General features: G+C 34.9%; 1 long non-coding RNA gene across 1 annotated transcript in view; it reads right to left on the bottom strand.

Annotated features, from left to right (window-relative positions):
- LOC136037915 (uncharacterized) overlaps nucleotides 1-23,625 on the bottom strand; it is a 343,911-nt gene that overhangs the window by 212,996 nt on the left and 107,290 nt on the right. The window lies entirely within an intron of this gene.

Genomic DNA, 23,625 nt, shown 5'->3' with positions numbered 1-23,625 from the left:
CTTTTAATATCAATAACTGAATAATGATCCAAGTTGTCAAAGGCTTTGCTAATATCAGCAAAAACAACCTCAACGTAGGAACTATCTAACTCAAGATGTTTGAAAACAGTATCAAGTACATAACATAAACAATGCGTGGTGCTATGATTCGGCCTAAAGCCAAACTGATTTGGGTTGACTGTATCTTGAATATCGTCAAAGAGAAAATTGTAAATAAAACTTTCAAATTTTAGAGAAAATAGAGGTTTTTGAAATTGGTCTTGAGTCAGAGGGAACTTTTGGGGTCTTGTTTTTCGGTTTAGGTGATATAATAGCTCGTTTAAAACACACTGGAAACATACCATCAACAAAACATTGGTTACAAATTGCAGTTAGAGGTGCACCTAAATAATGAGCACATTTCTTAGTCAATGTGGTAGGTATATCACCTGGGTATAATGACTTATTTGTTTCAAGATTTTTGAGTCTAAGCTGGGTCTGATGTACTTCGATTACAGAAATGTCACTCACTTTACTTTTGACCGGCATATTTTGGAGTGGCGGGTGGGTTTTACAAATTGAAGCAAAATAATCATTTGTGATATCTGCACTCACTAGGTCACCATTAATATCCAGTAAAAGATACTATGAAGAGACATTTTCCATGAGATCTTGGATACATTTGTGGAAATTCTAAGGGTTAAAATACAGTAACTTATTGAGTACGTGAGCACCATGCTCTTTTCTTACTTTATGGATTTCACTAATAACAATGTTTCGAAGTTTTCAAGACTCTTGGAAAAATCCTTCCTTAAAGAGTCTATCACGTTCATTTATTAGGCACAAAATATTTTTATTTATCCATGGTTTACAATTGTATTTAGATTGACTTTTCCACTGGAAAGCTGCCACAGTATAACTGGAAAGGTTTTGCTGAAAAACTTAGAAGCCATTTCATCACCATTGGTAAGACATAGGTAAGTTTTAATTTGAAATGGGCAATTTTCTCGTCAGTAATGGGCCTATATGAATAACTGATCAATGGTTTGGGTGGAATGGATGATGAAGGGTCTAAAATTTGCATAGATGGTCACTTGCCCCTAATAGAGGGGATATTTTTGGGGCACAGTAGTAATCTTCAATGTTGGTAATAATCAAGTCTAGGGTTTTATCATAGCGTGTAGGCGATTTGACTACCTGGTCAAGACTAAGAGCAGTGCTAAACCACTTTTGGTCTATTTTATTAAAATCACCACATAATGTAATTTCAGCATAAGGGTACTTGCGGCAAATTTTGTCAGTATAAAGTTGCAGATATGCCGTCAGCTCCTTTTTAAATCCACTACGAGGAAGGTAACAAATAATACAAAAAATCATGCAAGATACATCTTTTAAGAGGTTTTTGGGTCTGTTCCAGAGCCATAAAACTTCAGTTTTGGAGTTGTTCACTATTTCAGAAAATAAAAGAATCTGATTTGGGAGCGTACACTGACAAAAAAAGCCACTCTTCCACCATGAGATAGAGGAATACTATCTTTGTCCAATCTTGGCTTAAAATGGGAGTCATAATTAGGAAACGAGCAATAATCTTCTGTAGCAGACCCCGTTTCTTTAATGCAAGCAATATCAATCTGGTTTTTGTCAAGAATAATTTGTAGTTCTTCCATTTCATTTACTAGTGACCTTACATTCGCAAAAAGGATTCTAGTAGGATTTGCAATAGAGTTGCTCCTCATGGTCTTCTGCTCAATTAGTTTTTTGGTTCTCTTTCGAGAGGTTCACAAATACTACCAGCTGTTCTAAACCGTTTGGGTACATCATAGCGATAAAATGTTTGTGGTCTTTTTCTTTCCGCACAAGACATTTTCACAATCTGTCTTTTTTTAGAGCAATTTCTGATTCTGGCAGCTGAATTAGAAGGGGTTGGTATCTTGTAACAGAGTTCTGAGTGGTTGATTTTTTCTCCCCCAGCCTGGTTGTCTTCAATACTTTTGGCACAGGAAGTTGCGGCTGGCTTTGAATTATCTGCTTCACTTTAGTTAAGTCATCAACTCCATCTTGTTCTCCGTTGTGCTTCATGATGGCAAAAGGTTTCTTCCCTTACAAATCCTCGTATCTCATCAGTCTGCTGGGAAGGCTGGGTGTATTTTTCTTCAATTTTCTGCAACCGAGAGTTAAGGTCCAGAAATGTAACATAATCATATTTATGCATTTCTTCATAGCTAGGCTTCTGGGCAAGCTCAGTTCAGTTAAATACATCTGATGTTTAATACGGTCAAAATACTTCTGATGTTTTAAATAATATTGAATTATTAAGGAACTTGGGGTTTTAGTTTTCAGACATAGGAGCACATTGGTTAAAATACATTTGATGTTATTAATATTGTATTAGAAAAACTGGAGGAATAATAATTTTTGTTAAAAATTTCATGTTATTAAGCGTAGGATAAATATGAATATTGAAAGGTACTAGTTTTCGCTCTAATCAGCTTTCCTTAGATCAGTTTGACAATACCATTGTTTCCTTGCACCAAAAAGTAAGGACATTTATAATTAATTCCGCTAATTTTACCATTGGTTTCAGAAAATTGTTAAGATTTCCACTATACGAGACATGGTGCAAGCCCAAACTTTATTTTAACTGATCCAAATATATTTGTTAAGACATCGAAATATTTACTGAGCACTTGCCAAAGAATTTGGAATTCTTTAGCAGTGAACCAAATCATCAACAAATGAAAACAATGAACGTCAGATTTTATGCAAAACATACACAGGGCTAATATTTTTTGAGATCCGAGAAATTTGTTCACAAAAAGCTGAACAAGAGCAAATATAATTAACCATTTTTTGGCGAAAAACTGAACAAGGGAAAAATAATAAATATCAGTGACAATTTCCGGCTACACGTGACATGACACAAGAAAAATGGATATTAGAGAAATTTTCAGCAAAAATTAAAACAACGCTAACAATGATGTAAATTAGAAACATTTGTTGGCTAAAAGCTAAACAAGGCTAAGAATAAAAGACATTGTGGATATTTTTTAGTTTGGCTTAGCACTAAACAGGACTAAAAATAATGGACATTACATATACTTTTTGACAAAAAAGTAAACAGGACTTGAAATAATGGTTATTAGAGACATATTTTGGCTAATAGCTAAACAAGACTAAAATTGATTGACATTAGAGATATTGTTCGGCTAAATCCAAACAAGGCTAAAATTAATGGACCTCAAATATTTTTATTACCTATTTCTAAACAAGACTAAAAATGAAAGACATGAGAGACATTTTTTACTAAAGCTTGAGCAAGACTAATAATACTAGACATTAAGGACATTTTTAGCTAAAAGCTAAACACGGCTAAAAATTATGGACCTCATAGGTATTTTTACTAAAATTTGAACAAGACAAAAATGCTGGACATTGGGGACATTTGTTTGGCTAAGGGTTAAACAAAACTAAATTTAATTTAAATTAGAGATTTTAGTCTTATCACTAAACCTAATTTTAAATGATTGATATTTTTCAATCAATCAATCAATTTATTGATACTAAAAGAAAAAACTATTACAAAAGTAAAGTGGTTACTAGGCCCAAGAAGCTTTGCTTGTAATGGACCACAGAGAACAAGAATAAAACACTATTATAAAATACATAAAAAAAAAAAAAAAAAAAAAAAAAAAAAAAAAAAAAAAAAAAAAAAAAAAAAAAAAAAAAAAAAAAAAAAACACTGGAACAAGACAAGGACATTGAATAGATAGGATATTTAACAGATAGAAGATTTAGAAGGAGATTTAACAAATAGCTGAAAATGATTTTAAAAGAAGAGAAGAGACATACAAATTAGGAAAGGATTAATAAAGAGAGAAAAATTATTGAATTGGAAATACCCGACGAAATAATGCCTTTGCAGAAAGAAAAAGAGGGACATCCGAAGGGATGGAGTTCCATAATAGAATTGATTGATATACTGGAGACCTCTGGCCTGCTGTAGAAGATCGTTTTGGTAAAATAAATCGCCGAGGAGAATTACGTAAAGAAGAAAAGTACCTACCTGAGCCTGTCCGTGAGAAAAACTGCTGTAGGGGCGGTGGGAGAGTACCTAGAAAAGCAGAATGCGCAAAATAAAGAGTACTTTTACCTATAATATGATCCAGCGGAGCTATTCCAGTATCATTATAAAGATCAGAGGAAGGGTAAAGCCGAGGGAGAAGAAAAGTAGCCTTCACTGCCCTATTTTGGGCTCTTTGAAGTGAGCAGAGAAGAGATTTATTAGTATTACCCCAGACAGAGCAGCAATAAGAAAGGTAAGGATAAATAAAAGCATAATAAAGAGAAACCATAATATCAGGAGGAAGAAATGAGTTAATCCGGTGCAACATTGAAGACTGGCGGAGGATTAAGGAACGGGTGTGAGTTATATGCGGTTTGAAAGAAAGAAAACAGTCAAGATACACACCAAGAAATTTCACCACAGTAGCTTGTGGTATAATATCATTCCCAAAAGTCAGGGTGATTGGCTCCTGTACGTCTCGCATACGGTAAGGGGTCCTGAAGTTGACAATGGCACTCTTTTGGCTGTTAAGAGCCATACCATTTGACCAGCACCAATCCTTTACTTTATCAAGAAGACCTTGAGCCATAGAAGTGGCAGATGGCAGGTCCACCGCAGCAATGAAAAAGTTACTTTCATCAGCAAAAAGAACAGGGTGAACATGGGGATGAAGACCATCAACAAGATCATTGATGTAAATTAGAAATAAAAGTGGTCCAAGCACAGAGCCTTGTGGGACACCTTTCAATACAGGCAAAGTAGAGGAAGAAGTACAGTTAACCAAAACATACTGAGATCTCTCTGAGAGGTAGGACCTAAACCATTCTAGTGGGACTCCATGCACTCCAAATAAAGATAGTTTAGACAGAAGAACATTGTGGTCAACCATATCAAAGGCCTTAGAAAAGTCGAGAAATAGACCCAAAACACACAAGCCCTTGTCCAGATTAACACGCACAAACTCAGTTGCATCAGAAAGTGCGTGCAAGGTAGAGAATGAGGGACGAAAACCATACTGATGGTTAGTGATGAGAGGATTTCCAGCAGTCGAATTAGTACTAAATACAAATGAAGAGAGTCGACGATACACTACTTTTTCAACAACCTTTGAGATGACGGGAAGAAGAGAAGTAGGTCTGTAATTTGAAATTAGAGAAGAATCACCTTTTTTATGCAAGGGTACAATGGTAGCAACTTTAAATAAATGAGGAAAAACACCAGAAGAAAGAGAGAGGTTAGTTATGTGTGAGATGGGATGAGAAACGAACTGACTGATTTTTTTAAGGACATTATTACTCAAACCAAAACTATCAACTGAACAACTACTTGGAAGTTGAGAAATAATACTAGAAATCTCAGTAGTACTACATGGGGAAAGGAAAAAAGACTTCTCTGTCATAGGAAAACAACTTACTCTACTCGGGGGTGGAATGAGAACTGAGGGAAGTGTGGTGAAATACGAATTGAAGGCACTTGCTAAGGATTTTTTATCCACAACAGATCCATTAGCTTTCCTATAAAGAGACGGGGAAGATTGTTTGAGTTTCTTACGGGAGAGAGCTTCATTAATTACAGTCCAAACCTTGCGCAAATTCCCTTTACACTCAATAATTCGACGTGAAAAATACAGCTTTTTTGCTAAACGAACTGAAGAAGTGAGCACATTTTTGTAATGTTTATACTTCAGAAGATCTTCCTGTGTCTTACTTTTACATGCAGTCTTGAACAAAGACGCCTTCATATGGGTTGCATTGATCAGACCTCTAGACATCCATGGGCATTTAGGTGTAAAATTCCTTGGCCTCTTTCTAAGAGGAAAATGCTTATCCAACAGAGTGCCCATACGAGACAAGAATAATCTAGTTGCACAATCAGCATCATTAGCTTCAAGAACACTAGACAAATCATTACTCTGAAGACTATGTATTAAATTAGAAATTTCTCTATCTGTAAAAGTTCTAAAAGAAGACTCGCCTTTCTCATCCACAGTAATCTCTGTTTTAGGCACAGATAGTGATAGATAAATAGGGAAGTGATCAGAAAGATCAGTGAAAACAAGACCAGACGAGAACTTCAAATTAGGAGAATGAGAAGTGAAAATATTATCTATTAAAGTGGCAGAATTTCTTGAAGGGTCAACACGTGAAGGAAAAAAAATTGAAGGAAGTAGCCCAGAAGAAGAAAATACATCAAAAAGATGGTCACATTCATCATTTGATCCAACATTTAACATATTACAATTAAAGTCTCCCAAAATACAAATCCGTTTTTTTAGAGAAAGTCCCCACACCAGAAAGCTGATCAAGCAAATCACAGAACAGATGTGTTGGAAAAGGAGGGGGCTTATAAAACAAACAAACAGTATCACATGCAACCTGGCTTTTCAGATCAATAACAAGAGAATAAACTGTCCTACTATTAGACACCACCGATGTAAACAAGGATTCAAGATCAGATCTTCTACAAAATTCAATACTAGATTTTATGAACAAAGAAATACCCCCAGAACACTTTGTTACCATTCTAGGGACATGAATAGCAATACAACCATGCATGTCATAAGCTGTAAAATTATCACTGTCAGATAACCATGTTTCTGTCAAGCCTATGACATCAAAAGGGCAAGAATTATCAGACCACAGATACGATTTAAGAGTGTCCCACTTATCTCTTATCCCACGCACATTCAAACAAAAAACATTAAAGCAACTGTTTGAAGAGAGTGAGGGCATAATATTATCACAATAATCAATGGTGGTGTGATAATTACAGCTAGAACTAACCATAGATTCAAGGAGAGGGTCAAAAGTGTGTGCCTCTTGTTTACCAGCACTACTTGGTTGATCAAATATAACTGAATTAAGAATAGAAGAATTCAAAAGGAAAGAGAAATCACCCATATTTATCTCAGACATATAAAACCTTCACAAATGACACACTATCCATAGTATACTTGAAGGTAATGGAATCATAAACAAAGAAAAAGAAATATTAGTGGGATGGCAAATATTAACCAAAGAAAAGGGTCAAATAATGTGGCACCAGTCAGGAAAAGAAGAGCTGCGAGTGTTAAGGCATGACAAACAATGACAGAAATCAGGCTACATAAAGGCAATAGGATCTCAAACAAATATAAAGAGACATTAGTAGGATGGCTCATAATATTTGAAGAATAGGCTAAATTTACAATATGGGACCAGTAAAATTTATGTGAGCTGTAAGTGTGCTGACATGACAAAAGTGTGATAGAAAATAACATACATGAAGGTGATAGGAACACAAAGAAATATAAATAAATATCAATGGTAAGACACATGATGTTCAAAGTATAAGACCAAAATAGATTTGAGCAATCAAAATTATGTGATCTGCATGTGAACACACACAACAAAGATATGGTAGAATTAAGGCAAAATGAAGGTGATACAATCACAAACATAAATAAGGAAATAATAGTGGGATGGCATATATTTGTCAAAGTATTGGCCAAAAGTATAATGTGGAGCCAGTCAAGATTATAAGAGCTGCAATTATGCTTACATGACAAAAATATGATAGAAATTGGCCTACATGAAGGTGAGAGAGTCAAAAACAAAAATAAAAAAATTCAGTAGGATGGCATATATTAACCATAATATTGGCCCAAAATATAATATGGGACCAGTCAAAACTTGATGAGCTGCAAGTGTGCAGACATAACAAGAATGTTCCAGAAGCCATGCAACATGATGGTGATAGGATCACAAACAAACTTAATGAAAAATCAGTGGAAAGGCACATATTAATTAAAGGAGTGGCACAAAATATAATGTGTAACCAGTTAAAATTATGTGAGCTATAAGTATGCTGACATGACAAGAGTAAAACAGAAAGCAAACTACATGAAGGTGGTAGAATCACAAACAAACATAGAGCAATATTAGTGGGAAGGGACATATCATTCAAGGTATTGCCCCAAAGCATAATATAGCACAAGTCAGAATTATGTGAAGACAGTGAAGAGTGAAAGAGGAAAAATGTAAGAACATAAAATAAATTCATACAAAAACAATTCAACACATTATAACAAAGTGAACTAAAATCCATCACTTTTATTCTCTGCATTTGCAGCACACAAATCAATTTCATCCTGATCACTGAACTTAACTACTCTTCCAGACTGAGTTTTATACAGGATATCACCTTTACTGGGCCAAACATTACGTAAACCAAGCTTTGACTTGACATATGAAAGAAGCTGTAAGCAAGGTTTTGTAAGCATCTCAGAAAATAGTGTCCCAGATCCTTTCAAATCCTTCTTTTGTCTGAGAAGCAGTTGGCGAATTCGTAAATTACAAAATTCTATAACTATGGGTCTGGGTTTGGCAGATGGTTTGCCAATTCTTTTGGCTGATACAACATCAGACTGGGTAATTGGTATGCCAGGAAATTTCACAGCACATAGTGACATGAACTGACTTTCAGTGTTTTCAATGGGGGCATCTTCTTTCACCCCAAAGACAATAATTTGGTTGCTCAAAGCCTGTTGTTCAAAACAATCATTTAATCTTGCCAGGTTAGACTGGATAGGCTTGAAAGAGCTCTCAAGGTCTTTCATTGATGACCCTAGAGTAGTCAAAGAAGATTCAATTGAAGATATGCGTTTATTATAGCTTTCAAGGGTCTTATCAACTAGACTACTAAGATCTAGACTGAGGCCAGCATACACATCCTGCTTGATTGCATCCAGCTTATCTGAAGAAATAGTGGCATCATGTTGAATGAATGCCTGTTCCTCTTTCATTTTGGTCACAGCCTCATCTACCTGGGTAGAGATCTTGGCCAATATGAGGTCATCAAGTAACCCTTTCACTGAAGATTTAAGCCTGTCAGGATGCAGTGAATCTGCTAACATTTTGTGTTTAATTTTTATATTATTCATGTGGCTAGTCAGCATGAGTATTTGCTCTGAGACAGATTCTGATCCAGAGAATTGGAGTGAGCTGTCTGACCTAAGTTCACGGGGTGGCTTGATTTGACCTTTCATTACTTACTTAATATGAACAACAAGACAGGTACAGAAAAAGCAGTAGTATATGGCAGGCTGGGTATAAGGCAGGATATGGTTCACGATCTAGCAGCAAATTTCAAATAATAAAGCAGGAGCAAGTTAAAATTAGCATAGGTCTCACCTGATGAGTCCCCTCTTACACCCCAGGGGTAGGGGCTGCTGAGTATGCCTGCCTTTACCCACTGGTAGGCAGGCAGAACCAGTACTTCGGGCGGCTTAAAGCGTTGTATGTAATGCCAGAAGACTTCAGATTACTCCAGTTAATATTAACACGTCTTTCAATTTTTAAATTTGGCGCTTCCTCCTAAAACATAGTTTCCGCTAAACATAGTTTAGCAATAAGAAAAACAAGATTAAAAATGATGACATTTTTTGGCCAAATAACAAACAAGAATAAGAATGATGGATAACTAAAACTTTTATTTTACTAAAAGCTAAACAATACAATAAGAGAATTTCAAAGTAAGGAAAACGGGTTAAAAAAAACTTTTTTTAGATTGACAAAAGTGACTGATCTTTTTTTAAGTCAGAGACACGTTAATGTGAATTACAGATTTTTTTATTACGAAAGTCTGGGAGATAGACCGTATTTTATATCAAAGTCAAAAACACAAAAAGATCAGGGACACTTGAATGGATTTTTCATAATTAAGAGACACATTAACATGATTTAAGGAAACCGAGAAAGATAAATAAGTTGTTTTTTTTTAATTCAGAGACACTTGAATTGAAATTTTTAGAAGTTCTTACCAAAGTTTGAGACATATAAACAGGGTTTAAGGAGTCAGAGACAGGTAAACCGGAATTTTCAGGCGTTTTAACCTAAATCTGAGACACATGATCAGAATTTTTCCCCGAGCTAGAAACATACAAACAATGTTTTTTTCAAAGGTCAACAAGATTTTTTTCTTTCAAAAATAAGAAAATGTCCAAAACAAATTATCTCAAGATTTTTTCAACAACTTTGCCTTCTTCGAGATTCTTTCCCCTCAAGATTTGTTTCTTCATGATTATTCTTCTTCAAGATTTATTTCTTCAAGAATACGTTATTTCGGGATATTTCTAATTCAAAATTATTTCTTAATGATTTTATTTATTGATTCAGAGACGTGATCTAATCTATTGATTAGAGACACATGAAAGTAAATTACAGCGTTATGATGAGGGTGGAAGAGGAATGAACAAGATTTTATTCCAAGAACGCTCACACGTACACTATGTTTCAGTCAAAGGTCAGAAACAATTAAATATTTAGAAACAATTCTAAATATTAAATATTTAGAGTTTTCATAAGTCAGAGACACATTAGCAGGAACTTTAGAGGTTTTTCAAGAGTCAGAGATAGAATATGATTTGTTTTTCAAAATGGATGGGGTTTTTAAAAGGAGTTTTTACCAAAGTCTGAGACGGATAAAAAATAGTTTTTGCAAAGTCAGAAAGATGCAAACAGATTTATTTTGTCAAAGGTCAAAAATGTGAAAGAGCATTATTTTGAAAAAGTTAGACACACGTACAAGATTGGGAGCCAAGCTCACTAATCTTAAGCAAATCTAACTTAAAATACATTTTCATAATGTAACTTACCTTAAAAATTAATTATGCTGGTATACTGGTATTAGGAATAGATGGAAGCTTTTGGGTCTTAACAAATATCACCGTCTATGACTTCCCATGAATAGATAGTAGTAGTAGACATGACTAAAAGAAATACTTTGATGCTACCAAATATTCACCTGATAATATTTTTTCTTTATCAAGAAAATTTGAAAGGGTTTTATTCATCTTAGCAAAATCAAAGAGTAATATTTTTTGTAGCGAAATCTTACTTAAGATATAATAATCGTACTTTTTTCTTTTCCAAGGTAATGGAATGTCATTCAGAAAAAAATTTGTCCTATTGATGCGTTTCTTACTTAGATCTGTTTTTTTTTATAAACTTCAAAAATCCCTTTCACTTCTTTGCAACTCTTGAAAAAAGTTCTATTCATTTACCTCTGGCATTAGAAAAAAATTATGCTGTATATTTTTTAACTCATTGAAATAAATATTTTTTTATGTCTTTTACTTTTAAAAAGTAAAAAAATAATCATTTACTTTTCACTGACCTTTGAAAAAATATGTTATGCGTGTCTGATTTTGGAGTACAAACTTGTTCATCTCTCTCAGCCTTTGTTAAGAAAAGAACCTGTAAATCATTTTCATGTGTCTCTAGCTCTTGAAAAAAAATCATTCATTTACATGTCTGGATTTAGATTAAACATTCTTTTTTCCAAGTTTTTTGGACTTGTAAAATGATTCAGTTTGCTGTTTTTCAAACTTGAAAAAATATATTTCACATCTTTTTGACTCATGAAAAAGAAGTCACATTCATGTGCCTTTGACCTTAGTATGAAATGTTTTTACTTTAAAAATTTTTTTTTCCTTTTACCTTTGAAAAAAACATATTCAGGTGTCTAAATTAAGAAAACAAAATTAAGAAGAAAATCTTAAAGAAAATAACTAAAGAAAAAAGCTTAAAGGAAATAAGACTTAAAGAAAAAAAATCTTGATGAAAAAAAATCACCAAGAATAAAAATCTTGAATAAGAATTTATTGAATTGAAGAAAAAAGCCTTACAGGAAAAAATCATAAAGAAAAAATATCTCGAAGAAAATAAAATCTGGAACAAAAAGTTTAAGAAATTGGAACTCGTGGTAAATATAAAAGGCATACGAATTCAAAAACAATTAAAACAACAAGCCTTCGTGATCTCTTTTTTTAACAAACAATTAAAAAATTCCAAATTTTATGCATAAGAGCTTGACACCTATAGAACAGAGTTTTCTGATATTTTAAATCAGATGGTTTTGCTAGGATCATTTGATTTCTTATGTGTTTCCGTCTTTTGGCATAACTGGCTAAATATTTAACCAGTAACATTTGCCGTGCAACTTTTGATGGTAACTAAAGATGGTTGATGCGTAAAATTAAACTTGATAAATTATATTTTTCTTCGAAGAGGAACAGAGGTTCAAATTTGTGGTGTATCAATTGTTATGATACACCACAATATATGTTGACGACTTGCTACTGATTAGCCGTTCCAAAAAGGGTCTTTCCAAAATGGTCTCTATAGTTTCTGATGCTTTCTCTGATATTGGCCTTTCAATTAATATAGATAAATGTGAGTTTATTCCCTATAACTGTACTACTGCTACTCCCCTTCACTGTAATAACTTCACTATTCCTCTTGTTGATTTTATTCGTTGGCTTGGTATCTCTATTAATAACAATCTTTCGAGCTTACGTCAGCGTACTGTTTGTGATATAAGTAAAAAGATTCAGATTGGTTATGCAAAAATTGTTGCAAATAGTGGGAAGTATAATAGACGTGCGCTGGCTAATTTTTATTCTACTTTCTGTGATCATTCTGTCCTTTATGCTTCAGGTCTTTCCTCCCTTCTTAATAATGGTAATTTAAAAAGAATTTTGATAAATTATTTCAAATTTTGCAAATTTCTTCTGTATCTACCACCTTGGACAAAAAATCGGACTCTTTTTAAAAAATTTTCATTTCCTGATATAACTTTAGAGTTGGAGATTCTTCACAGACAACTCTCCAGTACAGCTTCTGCGCGCCTATCCCCTCACCACCGTCTTATCCATTTTTTTCGTTGACTTTGTGTGTGTATTTGTTTTTCTCTTTGTGTTTTTTGAATTTCATTTTTTGTGTGTATTATTTAATTTTTTGTATTAACGTAAAAAATTTCTATTGTCATTATTTTTCATTTTTTGTATATTTTGCTTTTTTGTGTGTATTTAATTGTTTCTACTCCACATTTTAATACTTTTATAGTGTTGTTGTGGGTAAGAAATAAATTATTATTATTATTATTATTATTATTATCAAGACTAAGAATTTCTGGTTAGTGTGTTTCTCTGAGTTTCTGTTACTATTAAGCCGTATTACTCCTTGTATACTGATCGCGACCACTAAGTGTTTGACAAACACAAGCAAATAAAGCATTATTTTACTTTTTAGAATATGTTAATAAAAAACAAATAGAAATGATAATGAAAACTTTTTGCACAATATATTTTTGAAAAAAAATGCAATGAGTTACATTAAAACAAAAAATGAGCAGAACAATCAGTCAAACAACCTTCCAGACCTGAAGCTACCAGAGGTCACCATGTTAAGTTTTCCTGCATGTTAGCATTTTCCTGCAAAACATTCTTTACACTAGAAGATATCATTTATACTTAATAGGAAATTCCTCATAAGTGCTTCTTCTCATTACTCCTGGCAATTGAGGCCACCATACATTATGTTGCTGGCCCATATAACACAGAAAATGCTATTCTAACTGAAAAAAAAATAGTAAAGAGAAAACGTTTAACAAGCTTATAAGTATTAAATATAAGCAAAAAGAACCATGAATTAGAGATAAGTGGGGATCCTACAAACCAATTCCAAAGGAGAGGCTTGTTAATAGAGGTCAACTTAAATCATCTTAAGTTATTTTTGAGGGCTTTTATTGCAAATCCCTCGTTTCTTTGAGCCAAGACTGTACATTCCTCGGTGACAAGTGCAAATTGGAATAATATTTTCTCTATAAATTTCACCTAATTTCATTAAAGGTAAATTTAAGCCACTTTAAGGTATTTTTGAGGAATTTTAATGAAAATACCTCGTTTCTTTGATTAAGTATTAGATTTCACTCATTCTCGGTTGCAAATTATTTTAACACCTCCCAGCTTAACATTAGGCTCTAGAAAATTCTGGTTAAAACAATTCATGCCACTCTACCACACTAATACTGACCCTTTATCACCATTTGACACCCCATCTTATCATTCAATGGCATTTACCAGAAATCTTGTTGTTAACAAGATTGCATTAAACCCAATGTCTCACATTTTTGCAAACCAGCCCACCGTGATACAACAATGCCAGTCTTTCTATCATCTCCTGCTAGGATTGAGCATCTGGCACCCTTTGACCTCCCCTCACCTTTCCTGAGAGATTTTTCAGCTATTTTCCTGCTAAAAATCGTACATTAAATCAAAGCAAGCCACCCTCAATATGATAAACCGTATCAATTCACGTCACTGTGCAACACTTTGAATGGTCCTCTGGAACCCTTTGGTAAGACACAAACACTGTCAGACACAAAGGCACGGAGAGAGAGAGAGACGAACACGCACAGAGGGAAAACGCAAACAAACCCTAAAAAAACACATGCACAATCAAACTCACAAACTCAAGCACATACATGCATATATGCACACACACACACACAAACAGACAAACACAAACACACACACACAAACACATACAAACACACACACACACACACACACACACACACACAAACACACACACGCAAACAAAGACACACAAATACACAAACACACACACACATACAAACACACATACACACAAACACATACACACACACACACACACAAACACACACAAACACATACGCACACACAAAAACATACACATACACATAAAACACAAATACGCACAAACTCAAAAACACCCACACAAACACACTCACAAACACACACACAGTCAGAAAAACAGGCATGAGGGGAGAGACAAAACACACAGAGGGAAGACTCACTCACACACAAAAACAGACTTAAACACACACAAATACAACCACACAAAGAAAGCCCTTCTGGCACACACACAAAAAGTAAAAAACAAAGGTACGGGGAGGGGAACAAAAAAGAACACAGAGGGAAAATTTCTCACACACAAACACAAACAACCAGACAAAGTCTGACACAAAGGCACGCACACAGTCAGACTTACAAGCACGAGGAGAAAGACAAAACACAAGGAAAAAAACACAAATAATCACATACAGATCCACACAATGTCAGACACAGGGCTCATGCAGAGTCAGACACAAAGCCACAGAGAAAGAATAAATACAAACAGAAGAAAAAAAAACACACACACACACAAACATAAGAAGTCAGACGCACAGGCACACAGACAGGTAGACAAAAAGGTCTGAAGAGAGAGACAAAACCACATAGAGGGTAAAACAAAATATACTCACTCACACAAAATCAGACACAAGGGCACACTAATGTAGTCAGACATACAGGCATAAGGGAGAGACAAAGCACACAGAGGTAAAAACACAAACAGCCACTCAAAGTCAGACACATAAGCAGACACAGTCAGACACAAAGATACGGTTAGAGAGAGAAAAAACACAAAGGGAAAAACTTACACACACAAACAAACACACACACACACACACTACCACACAAAATCAGACACACAGATAAAAATACAGTCAGAGGTAAAGGCATTGAGAGAAACAAAATCACGCATGGGGAAAATACACGAACACGAATAAACAAACACACACAAAAACACACGCACTCACGGCCATACAGCCTCAAAAAATGAAACACACAGGCACATTCACAAGTAGACTGACAGAACGGGGGTATAAACAAAAATATTCAAAAGGAAAAAGAAACATATACAAACACACACCCAAACGCACATATACACACACACAAAGTAAAACACACAGGCACACACAGTCAGACACACAGGCATGGATTGAAACAAAAACAAAGAAAGAAAACACATACACAAACACAAACACAAATAGACAAAGTCAAAACACAGGCACAAAGGCATGGAGAAAGGTAAAAACACATAGAGGGAAAACACACAAACATACAAACACACACACACACGCATAAAAATAGCCACATAAAGTAAGACACCAATGGACATACACAGTCAAACAAATAGGCAAAATGGGAGACACACAAAGGGAAACACACACAACCACAACCAGAAAAGTCAGACACACTGGTATACACGCAAACATAGTCAATCACATAGGCACAGAGAGCGAGACAAAGCATAGAAAGGAAAATACACACAAACATATACACACACACAGACACAAACACACACACATAAACAGACACAAAAACACAACAATGCAAAGTAAAAACCACTGGCGCAAACAAAGTCAGACAAAGAGGTACGAAGGGAGCATCAAAAACACACAGAGGGAAAACTCAAAAACACACAAACATACACCCCCACAAAGATAGACACACTGGCACATATACACAGTCAGACAAACAGTTACTTAGGGGAAGGGATACAAAAGCAAACAGAAGGATGAACATACAAGCCGAACCACACAAAGTCAAACGCACAGGAACAAACAGAATCAGAGACCAAAGGCCAGGGAGAGAGACAAAACAACGCAGAGGAAAAAACACACACAAAAACATACACATCCACACAAAGTCAGATACAAGGGACAAGCACAGTCAGAAACACGTAAACAGAGATTGAGACAAAAACACACAGTTAGAAAAAACAGCAAATTAACAATGAAAAAAATTTCCGCAATGTGTCTTTGAAAGAAATGCAAGGAATTCCATTAAATCAAGATAAGCAGAAACAAGTCAAATAATCTTCCACCTCTGAAGCTACCAAAAATCACCATATTAAATTAATAAAACCAAAAACAAACAAATATTATAAAAAATAATCGAGTAAAATTGAAAAAAAGCAGAAAATTTTAGAGTCCGCTAGTCAAGTGAAATTTGTGTTCCCATGTGATTGGAATACCTGAGATGCAGGGTTGGAGTAGTGAAATTTGCTTACATTTGAAGTAATGTAACTTTGATGAGTAATGCTTTAGAGGAAGCTGTCAGATAATATTGGGGGTTGCTCTTAACGTATTTTTTACCAAAGAGAGTCCTTATCACACATTTGAATGTTTTAAAGAGATTTTAATGCAAAAAGTTTCGTTTACACTAGAATCCATCATTTATACTTAATGCAAACTTCCTTATTAGTTTTTATTCTGATAACTCCTGGCAATTGAGGCTACCATTTCATATCTGGCTGGCCCTTAAAACACAGAAAAAGCAATTCAAAAGCAAAAATTAAAATAAAACATGAAAACAAACATTGAAAAAAAAAACACAAAAAAGTTATAAAGTATAAAATATAAGCAATAAGAACCATGAACTAAAGAAAGGTGGGGATCTGAAAAAACAATTCCAGAGGGAAGGCTTGTTACTAGAGGTAAATTTAAGCTAACTTAAGATATTTTTGATGGCTTTCAATGTTCCACGTTGACCAGCACAGATTAAAATAATATTTATCTTAAAATTTCATATAATTTCGTTAGAGGTAAATTTAAGCCACTTTAAGATATATTTGAGGACTTTAAGTGAAGAAACCTGGTTTCTTTGAATGAGCGTTGACACCTTCAAGCTTCAAATTAAGCCTTAGAAAATGTTAACCCAAGCAATTCACGCCACCAATGAAATATGTGGCTGGCCTGCAAAACACAGAAAAAGAAGTTCAAACTAAAAAAATGGAAAAAACAAAACATGAAAAAAGCTTGTAAAATATACAATATAAGCAAAATGAACCGTAAACTAAAAAAAGTCCAGGATTTCTGCTAACGAATTCCAGAGGATAAGGGGGCCTTGTTATTAGAGGTAACTTTAAACCATTTTAAAATACTTTTTAGGACTTTTAATGAAAATCCCTCGTTTCTTTGAGCCAAAACTATAAATTCCCTTTGACAAGCGCTATTTGAATAATATTGTCTCTTCAAATTTCACGTAATCTGATTATAGGTAAATTTAAACCAGATTAATATATTTTTGAGGGTTTTTATTGAAAATACCTCGCTTCTCTGACTCTGTGCTACCTAAGACTCTCCTCAGTCGAAAAATTTCTTTTTTCACCTCCCAGCTTAACTTTAAGCTCTAGTAAATGTTAGTCCAAATAGTTCTTGCCGCTCTACCACGCTATTATTGACCCTTGGATACCCTCTGACACCATCCCTGGGCATTCTTAAGACATTTTCCAGATGTTTTCTTGTTAAAATCATGCAGTAAACCCAATGGCTCAAGTTTTCACAAGTCAACCTTCCTTGATACGCCATCTCAATTCACACCACTGTGTCAAACTAGAACTGACCATCTGGCCCTTTCTGGGATCCCCTCAACTGTCTTAAGACATGTTTCAGGGATTTTGATGTTTAGAATTTTACATTAAATCTAAGCAAGCCACCCTCAATGTGATACACCATGCCAACTCAAGTCACTGCTATAGAATATGACTGGTTCTATAGTTTGTAGGATCCCCACCTTTCTTTAATTCGTGGTTCCTTTAGCATATGTTTTATCCTTTATAAGCTTTTTTCATGTTTTATTTTCTCAATTTTCTTAGTCTAAACTGCCTTTTCTGTGTTTTACAAGCCAGCCACATATTACTATTGTGGCCTGAATTGCTATGAGTCATCCGAAGAGACGCTAATAGGGAATGATTGCTCAAGCGTAAATGTTTGATTCTAGTGTAAACAATTATTTTTGCATGAAAATGCCCGAAAAAATGCCAGATGTGTGAAAAAGACTCTATTAATAAGAAATGCACTAAGAGAAACCCCCAAATTTATCTGATAACATTCTTTAAGGCATTACGCTCCGTCAGCTCATATCTCTGCTGAGGCCTGGCAACAACATTTTTTGAAAGAGTTTTCAGAACTAGATTCCAAAGTAGAATATCCCCTTAAACGTGATCTCAATCGGATACTTTCAAAAAAGACTGTACCCACGTTTTTTGTTTCACTGTCTGATATTAGGAATTCTGCGCCAAAAATTAAGAAACCTTTCTCGAGGGGTACAGATCATATTTGTGCTAGAAACATTCTTCTTGGAAGTCCCTTACTGCTTTGTCACCTTGATTTCATGTTACAAATGGTGTTCACAACTAAAATAGTTACAACTTCGTTCTCTTCTGGTCGTCTTACTCCTGTTCAAAAAAAAAAATAAATCGCTGAATGAGTGTTCTTCATATCGCCCTATTACGGTTGCTACTATTTTCTGGAAGATTTTTGAAACACTCGTAATACCAGAACTTATAGATAAATGCTACATTCCGCCATATCAGTTTGGCTTTCAAAAAGGCCTAGGGTTTGCCCACGTGCTTACTGCACTATCGTCAATACTTATAGATGCTGATAAGTCTGGTGATTCATTCGTCCTAGGGAGTCATGATGTCAGCCATGCTTTCGACTCTCTGAGTTCCCCACAAATTCTCCTTGAGCTACGTAAACGGAGAGTTGACACGTCTGCCATTCGTGCTTTGTATGATATGTATAACCATCTTGCTGTTGTAATCAGGCTACCTGATGGGACCATAACACGTTTCGTTATTCCAGTCTCTCGAGGCGTCAGACAGGATGCCCTTACCTCTCCAGTTGCCTTTAATAACTGTATCATTAACGCCCAATCCAGCACAGTTCCTTCGTGTATTTTAAAAGGGATTAATGTGTCGCTTATCGCTTATGCAGATGATATTTATAACCCCAGTCGAACAGTACAGTCGTTCAAAAGAATTTTGCTATTTTAAGTAAAGAATATGCTAAGATTAACCTTATATTCAATAGAGAAAAATCGGACACGGTTCTGTTCAACTGGGTTGAAACTCGAGCAGGATTTACTATTAATCTCGACGGTGCGCCAGTTTCCCCGAAATCACAAATGAAATATTTAGGCTTCCTATTGGTGACACTCTTAAAGCAACTAGAAGGCTCTTGATCCTTCATTTCCAACGTCGAACAGCAATTGCATACAAAAGCTTGGTAGCAAACAAATTTCGACTCAACCGCAAACTGCTGGCGAAACTTTACAATGCTTCTACACTCCAGAATTTCCTATACCTTGCACCTTTTTGGGGTACGTTTACGATAACCGAGACGAGCTTCGGCGAATGTATTTCCAGTATGCCAAATACCTGCTCGCCCTTCCACCATGGTCAAGCAGATCCTGGGTCATTAAAAGATACGGCATCATAGACCCGAATGCTTCAATCAGAAAAAGCATAGAAGCTTATAATAGCAGAATTGGTTGGCACCCATGGAGCGCTATTTTGATTCAATGAATGTTTTGCTTTTGTATGTTTTAATAGTTTTTAAGTAGGGTGAAGTGTTGCAAAGTTTTTTGTGTAGTTTTTTAGTTTATTTTCTTTTTTCATCTTGCCTTTTATTCACATTATACTCCGTTTTTCATGTGTATTATAACGGGTTATAAATAAATTAAATTCAATTCAATTCAATTACTCAACACACAGGTGAACTTCGAAAATAAACTAATTTCATTAATCAATTTTTGACCCAGCATGTCAGTTATTGCAATCATAAGGGAACACACAATTCATTTAATCATTATAGTAAACGCGAACGGGGATTCTACTTTCGTGCAATAGGTTATTTCATACATTCAATTTTCTGAATCAAAATATTCGAAAAGGGTTCATGGTAGAGATGCTTAGGGCTCCATTCCATTGATGGGGATTCCCTTCAAATCCTAATATGGTCAAAAATTTTTAGTTCTTAAAGGTTTCCTGAGAGAAACGTCTTGAAAGGAGAGAAAATACATTGAAAGAAAATGAAACCCTGAAGAAAAATACCGTGAAATAAAATGAAATCCCGAACAAATATACATCTTATGAGTATTATGTAACATCCTTCGTGTCATAATCATTACGGAAAACCCAGGTGGTTTCCCCCCTCCCTAATTACGACTGGGAGATTCACAACTTGACTAGTCGACTCTAAAAGAAACCTTTTACGTAATAGTCAAAAGTAAACAAAACACATTTCGTAATAAAAGCTGGAAGAAATTGCTCCAAGATCCACCTCTTGGTTCTTATGTTAAGGATTAACAGTGAAAGTGGAAGTTGAGGCCCTCCGTTGGAGTTGTATTGTCGGGCCCACAGTGAAATTGAACACTATGGCTCCTGGTTGGTAGTTTTGGGTCCGATGAAATTGAATGCTAGAGCCTTGATTGAATTGGATGCTACTGCCCTCCTCCAGTGAAATTAGCTGCTAGGGTCCTGCTGTCTAGCTTAGGTTAGGGGTCCAATTAAATTGGATGCTAGGAAGCCTGGTAGAATGGCTTTCTAGGGTGTGGCATTTGAAGGTTCCTAATTAGTTGACCCTAAAATTTTTCCCCACCTTGCCTTCGTAGACTTCTTAAGAATCAGAGAAACTTGTAGGTAAGAACTAAAGAAATCATGAAAAAAATGTCTTGAAGAAAAATACCTTAGAAATCGTCTTTTGAAAATTTGAAACGTCTTGAAAAACTTCTTGATGAAAAATTGTCTTAGAAAACGTCTTGGTATGTCTTAAAATATTTTGTAACGTCTTGAAGAAATGTCTAAGAAATGTCTTGAAATGACTTGAAACGTCTTGAGAAATATCTTGAAGAGAAATGTCTTAAATAAATTGTCTTGAAGTGTTTTGAAACGCCTTGAAAAAATGTTTGGAGAAAAATGTCTTAATAAAACCCCCTGAGCCTTGGATACAGGACTCTAGCTTTCCCTATTACGTAACAACCAAAAGTAAACAAAATTCTTTTGCATAACAATCAAAAGTAAACAAACCCTATTACGTAACAACTTTTTTCCTGGTCCTCTAATTAGTCTTATTGCGTAACAACCAAAAGTAAACAAGCTCTATTATGTAAAAGCATTTTTCCTGTCCCTCTAGTAAGTTCGATTATGTAACAGCCGAAGGCAAATAAACCCTTTTACGTAACAGACGTTACCTTGGCTCTCTAGTCCTATTACGTCCTATTACGTAACATGCAAACTTACACTCTATTAGGTGACAATAATGATAATCCTGGAGTCAGGAAGCCCTTGAATGCTTTTTAATGACTCTCCGTTATGTAGAACCGAAGTAATTCGAGAGCAAAGAAGCCCCTGAAGGTTTTTCACACACCCTTAGATTTCTTAGGCATAACAACTGTATAAAAAACATTCCCTATGAAGTAACAGGCACCTGTACCTCTTAGAAAATTATAAACACTTGTGTCATTACGGAATTGCCGTTCAGCCTAAATCAGTAAAGGCAGAAAGGAGTAGCGTCAATGGGTTCATTTAAAGTGCATATAGTGTCACTACTACTTGCCTCTTCCTCAATCCTATCAGTTCCTCAATCCTATCAGAATTTTCCAAAGAGGTAAATTCTGGTCCGAGTCTATAAAAACCAAATCTGTATAACAAGAGCCATGCAATTGTAATAAGAAGCTTATTTAAACCACTAAAGATATTATCATACCGATGGAGGTTTGTATGAAGGGTATGTCAGGGCTTTGGTCCTTTGTTTTGTCCAAAGTTTATGAAGTGGATATCAAAATCAGAGACAAAATAACTTTAGTTTATTTTAAATCCTAATTTTGCTCCTTTCACTCAATGTTTCGGATTTTAGTTGAATTTATTTTTTTACTTTATTTTTTTTACAAGGAGTGTTTTTGCTCTATAGACTGACCTCGACAATATTAAGATTTCCACTTTTTTTAAAAGTGTTATTCTCTTTTTCTCGCCTTTAGACCCCTATTCCTCCCCCCATTCTCTCTGCCTCTTTGTTTGCCTCTGTGCTATCTGTTAATTTTTCGTTACTTCTTGCTAATCTTGACCCTGGGACTTTAAATAATTTTTTGTCCTTTGTTCAAAAATTGATATTTTGTCGTATATGGATATCAATCAATCAATAAATCAATCAATTTATTGATACTAAAGGAAAAACTATTACAAAAGTACAGCGGTTACTAGGCCCAAGAAGCTTTGCTTGTAATGGACCACAGAGAACAAGAATAAAACACTATTATAAAACATAAAAAAAAACAAAAAAAAAACACTGGAACAAGACAAGCACATTGAACAGATAGGATATTTAACAGATAGAAGATTTAGAAGCAGATTTAACATATAGCTGAAAAAGATTTTAAAAGAAGAGAAGAGACATACAAATTAGGAAAGGATTAATAAAGAGAGAGAAGAATTATTGAATTGGAAAGACCCGACGAAATAATGCCTTTGCAGAAAGAAAAAGAGGGATATCCAAAGGGATGGAGTTCCATAATAGAATGGATTGATATACTGGAGACCTCTGGGCTGCTGTAGAAGATCGTTTTGGTAAAATAAATCGTTGAGAAGAGTTACGTAAAGAAGAAAAGTACCTACCTGAGCCTGTCCTTGAAAAAAACTGCTGTAGGGGCAGTGGAAGAGTTCCTAGAAAAGCCGATTACGCAAAATAAAGAGTACTTTTTCCTATAATATGATCCAGCGGAGCTATTCAAGTATCATTATAAAGATCAGAGGAAGGGTTAAGCAAAGGGAGAAGAAAAGTAGCCTTCACTGCCCTATTTTGGGCTCTTTGAAGTGAGCAGAGAAGAGATTTATTAGTATTACACCAAACAGAGCAGCAATAAGAAAGGTAAGGATAAATAAAAGCATAATAAAGAGAAACCATAATAGCAGGAGGAAGAAATGAATTAATCCTGTGCAACATTGAAGACTGGTGGAGGATTAAGGAACAAGTCGTGAGTTATATGCGGTTTAAAAGAAAGATAACAGTCAAGATACACACCAAGAAATTTCACCATAGTAGCTTGTGGTATAATATCGTTCCCAAAAGTCAGGGCGATTGACTCTTGTGCGTCTCTCATACGGTAAGGG

The sequence above is a fragment of the Artemia franciscana genome, chromosome 17 (genome assembly GCF_032884065.1).
Source record: "Artemia franciscana chromosome 17, ASM3288406v1, whole genome shotgun sequence".
Taxonomy (NCBI): Eukaryota; Metazoa; Arthropoda; class Branchiopoda; order Anostraca; family Artemiidae; genus Artemia; species Artemia franciscana.
This window is presented reverse-complemented; position numbering and strand designations above follow the sequence as displayed.